Raw genomic sequence first — 5,486 nt, 5'->3', positions numbered from 1 at the left:
TCCTGAGGTGTGGGGACCAAAACTGGACACAGTACTCCAAATGGGGCCTAACCAGAGCTTTATAAAGTCTCAGTAGCACAACAGTGCTTTTATATTCCAACCCCCTTGAGATAATTGATAGGGTTGTTAAGAAAACATATGGTGTGTTGGCTTTTATTAGCAGGGGGATTGAGGTTAAGAGCTGTGAGGGTTTTCCGCAGTTTATAAAACCCTGGTTAGACCACGCTTTGAATATTGTGTTCAGTTCTGGTTACCTCATTATAGGAAGGATGTAAATACTTTGGAGAGGGTGCAAAGGAGGTTTACCAGGATGCTGCTTGGATTGGAGGGTTTATCTTATGAAGAGAGATTGAGTGAGCTCGGGCTTTTCACGCTGAAGAGAAGAAGGAAGAGAGGTGACTTGATAAACGTATACAAGGTAATGAGAGGCATAGATAGAGTAGATAGCCAGAGACTTTTCTCCAGGGCAGATATAGCTGTCATGGGGGGGGTCATCATTTTAAGGTGATTGGGGGAAGGCTGAGAGGAGATGTTAGCGGTGGGTTCTTTGCACACAGAGTGGTAGGTGCGTGGAATGCACTGCCAGCGGTAGTAGTAGAGTCATTCCTGATGAAGAGCTTATGTCTAAAACGTCGATTCTCCTGCTCCTCAGATGCTGCCTGGCTTGCTGTGCTTTTCCAGCGCCACACTCTCGATTCTGATCTCCAGCATCTGCAGTCCTCACTTTTTCCTCGTAGAGTCAGAGACGTTAGGGACATTTAAGCGACTGCTGGACAAGCACATGGACAGCAGTAAATTGAGGGAAGTGTAGGTTACGTTGATCTTAGGTTAAGATAGATGCTCAGCACAACATTGTGGGCTGAAGGGCCTGTACTGTGCTGTACTGTTCCATGTTTTATGTTTTAAATGTTGTAATTGTACCAGCCTCCACCATTTCCTCCAGCAGTTTGCCCCTTAGGTTCCTTTTAAATCTTTCCCCTCTCATCCTAAACCTATGCCCTCTATTTCTTGCAGTCTTTGTAAGGGTTGAGGGGGGGGGAAAGGATTGGAATTTGACATTCCTGAAATTGCAAACAACGGCATTTTCTATTTATATTCATTATATGGCAACAAGAAGGTCTAGTGACTGAAGGGACCCCTGGTATACTTCAACAGGCAGTCCTTGGACAGTGGTCTTTCCCCACTGCCTTCAAACAACAGCCAAACCTTAAACAGACCATCGTTTGCAGCAAACTACCCAGCCTTCAGGATACAAACCACAACATGACACAACCCTGCCATGGCAACCTCTGCAAGACATGTCAGATTATCGTCATGGATACTACCATCACACGTGGAGACACCAACCAGCACATTCACAGCATGTACTCATGTGACTCAGCCAACGTCATCTACCTCACATGCTGCAGGCAAGGATGCCCGAGGCATGGCACATTGGCGAAACCAAACAAATGCTATGGTAACAGATAAATGGATGCCGGGTAACAAATGCCAGCCAGGATGATTCCTCCCAGTTGGGGAACACTTCAGCGGTGAGGGACGTTCAGCCTCAGATCTTCAGGTAAGCGTCCTCCAAGGTGGCCTTCAAGATATGCAACAACATAGAATCGCCAAGCAGAAACCGATAGCCAAGTTCGATACCCATGAAGACAGCCTTAACTGTGATCTTGAGTTCATGTCACACTCATGTGACCCCACCATACTGTTCTGTATCAGGAAAAATCTTCCTTACTGTTCTGTTCTGGCACCATTACCTTGATAACTTGTGATAATCTCTCTCCCTTAATTAGTTTGTACAGTTTTGAATGGCTTGTTACTTTGGTTCGACCCTAGGCATGCGACTCTTTTATCTATCGTGCTAATCCAGTCAAATAAAAAGCAAAAGAACTGCTATTGCAGGGGCAGGGTATGCTGGCGGGAGAGGGGGGCTCAGAGGGTCTGGCAGCATCTGTGAAGAGAAACCCGGGTTAACATTTCAGAGCCAGGGACCCTTCCTCCGGTTTTCCTTCACGGATGGTGCCGGGGTCCTATTGGGCTTCTGTTTGTGTTCCGCGTTATCCCAATTATCTGGTTTGTCTCCAGCACCATCGTATTTTGAATTTTTTTGTAAAATTATCTCTTTGCCTCATTTGATCAGAACCAGCTTAAAAATACCGGGTAGACCATTTAGGACAGAGATGAGGAGAAACTTCTTCACCCAGAGAGTGGTGGCTGTGTGGAATGCTCTGCCCCAGAGGGCAGTGGAGGTCCAATCTCTGGATTCATTTAAGAAAGAGTTGGATAGAACTCTCAAGGATAGTGGGATCAAGGGTTATGGAGATAAGGCAGGAACAGAATACTGATTAAGGATGATCAGCCATGAGCATATTGAATGGTGGTGCAGGCTCGAAGGGCAGAATGGCCTACTCCTGCACCTATTGTCTATTGTCTATTATGTTATTCAGCTGTTGACATTTAACTCACGCCGTTTGGACTATAACCTGGTGTCATGTGATTTCTGACTTTGTGCTGCTGGAAAAGCACAACATCAGGAATTTCTGATGAAGGGCTCTGACCTGAAACATCGATTCTCCTGCTCCTCGGATGCTGCCTGACCTGCTGTGCTTTTCCAGCACCACACTCTCAACTCTGACCTCCAGCATCTGCAGACCTCGCCTTCTCCTAGTTGATTTCTGACTTTGTCCACCCCAGTCCAACACCGGCACCTCCACACTACTGAGTCTTACTTAGAGATAAGGAGCCACAGGGACAATGTGTGCGCAGATATTCACAGCGTGAGTTACTGTAGACCACTACTTTCATAGAATCCCTCCTGTGTGGAAGCAGGCCATTTGACCCATCAAGTCCACACTGATTCTCTGAAGAGCACATCCCTGTAACCCTTCATTTCCCATAGCTTACCTATCTAACCAGCACATCCCTGGATATTATAGGGTAATTTCACATGGCCAATTCACCTAACTTGCCCATCTTTGGACTGTGGGAGGAAACCAGAGCACCCAGAGGAAACCCACACAGCTAAGGGGAGAATGTGCAAACTCCACACAGTCGCCTGAGGGTGGAATCAAACCCAGTGCCCTGACACTGTGAGGCAGCAGTGCTAACCATTGAGCCACTGGTGCCAGTGTGCTGCCATCTTAAAGCGCAAACTATAAATGAGCAGCAAATGCAATAAAAACAGCAATAAAGCAGCCATACATTTTAAAATTATATTTACTACAAGCCTTCTCTCCCCCACCAATGGAACACTATCTGTGTTTTCCCTTCACATACTTTATATTGAGAGTAGTGATTGTGAAACCTTATTGAGTGGTGACTACAGGAGGTGGGGAACATAGAAATCTCTATGTGCCACCGATTTATCCCATCACATTGGTTTCATTCCTCCCCACAAAATAACTCACCACAATTAATCAGAGTTTACAGAAACCATAAAACTGCATTTTTACTGCTGTACACAATAAACTGATCTTTTTAAATCAAAAGTTATTAACCAAATGTATACACATGTTTATATTTTAAACATTAATACTGCAAGAGGTCACATTTATTTGAAGCAATCTGATGTGTTTATAGTCACTGACTTTAGAGAAACGAGTACTTATCTAACTTATTATCTAATGTTAAGGAAAATCGATAGTCACTTAAATCTTGTTTCAAAAACCACATTGCTATTACTTGTACTTGTGATGATTCATGCCACACAAATGAATACACACACATGCACATATATAAATCCCTGCTATAAGAAAGATGTCATTAAACTTGAAAGGGTTCAGAAAAGATTTACAAGGATGGTGCCAGGATTGGAGGGTTTAAACTATAGGGAGAGGCTGAATTCAAGTTTAACAACATCTTTCCTATAGAAAGACTAGAATTGAACACAGTATTCCAAAAGTGGCCTCACCAATGTCCTGTGCAACTTGACATCCCAACTCCTAAACTCAACTCACGAACCAATAAAGGCAAGTTTACCAAGCACCTTCTTCACCAGCCTGTTGAACTGTGACTCCACTTTCAAGGATCTATGAATCTTTCCCCCAGGTGTCTTTGTTGGGCTACACTCCCCAGGGCCCTACCATTAAAAATCCAGTCCTGATTTGCCCTGCCACAATGCAACACCTCACATTTATCTAAATTAAACTTCATCTGCCGCTCCTTGACAACAGTTTAACTTTGGGAAATTCCCTTCACACGTTATACAAGTCCCTTTAACAACAATTATGATCTTATCTCATCATAATTTCCATGTTTAACACCAATCTATATTTACTCAGTTGTTTTCGCTGTTTGCAGTTTCATCCATTCCTCACAGTTAACTTTTGAGTCATACGTTCTGGGTTCAAGTCTCACTCTAGAGGCTTGAGACCATCATTTGAGATTTATAGTGCAGGACTGAGTGAGTGCTGTCTTTCAATGAGATATCAAACCAAGATTTGGAGGTGCTGGTGTTGGACTGGGGTGTACAAAGTTAAAAATCACTCAACACCAGGTTCTCGTCCAACAGGTGTATTTGGAAGCACTAGCTTTCGGAGCGCTGCTCCTTCATCAGGTGGCTGTGGAATATAAGATCATAAGACACAGAATTTATAGCAAAAGTTTACAGGATGATGAAACTGAAATAATATATTGAAAAAGACCTGGATTGTTTGTTAAGTCTCTCATCTTTTAGAATGAATCTGTTGGCTTCAGTTCTTTCCTTTTTTTAAAGTTACATTCTCAAGTTAACTTTGACAATAGGTTGCATGCTGTCTCAGATAATGCATTGAAGGTGTGAGGTGCCCTGTGCGAGGCTGTCTGTGCCCCAATGTTCAGACTGATTCTATTTCTAAAAGAAGGATTTACAGAATCTTACATGGATTCATGCAGTTTTTGAGCAAGGAAACATGTTTCCGCTGATGGGTGAGTCCCGAACCAGAGGACACAGCTTAAAAATAAGGGGGGGAGACCATTTAGGACAGAGATGAGGAGAAACTTCTTCACCCAGAGAGTGGTGGCTGTGTGGAATGCTCTGCCCCAGATGCAGTGGAGGCCCAGTCTGTGGATTCGTTTAAGAAAGAGTTGGATAGAGCTCTCAAGGATAGTGGAATCAAGGGTTATGGAGATAAGGCAGGAACAGGATACTGATTGAGCATGATCAGCCATGATCATATTGAATCGCGGTGCAGGCTCGAAGGGCTGAATGGCCTACTCCTGCACCTATTGTCTATTGTCTATTGTCTACTGAAACAGACTCGCTACCACAGCCATATTTGCTTACTCTTTGCTACCTTCTCCCCAGCCCCAACCCCCCCATTTATCTCTCCACCTTGGAGGCTCCCTACCTCTATCCCTGATGAAGGGCTTTTGCCCGAAATGTCGAATTTCACGCTCCTCGGATGCTGCCTGACCTGCTGTGCTTTTCCAGCACCACTCTGATCTAAACTCTGATTTCCAGCATCTGCAGTCCTCACTTTTGCCTTACAATCTAAGCTTCCCTACCACTT

Source organism: Chiloscyllium plagiosum, chromosome 40, assembly GCF_004010195.1.
Source record: "Chiloscyllium plagiosum isolate BGI_BamShark_2017 chromosome 40, ASM401019v2, whole genome shotgun sequence".
Classification (NCBI taxonomy): domain Eukaryota; kingdom Metazoa; phylum Chordata; class Chondrichthyes; order Orectolobiformes; family Hemiscylliidae; genus Chiloscyllium; species Chiloscyllium plagiosum.
This window is presented reverse-complemented; position numbering follows the sequence as displayed.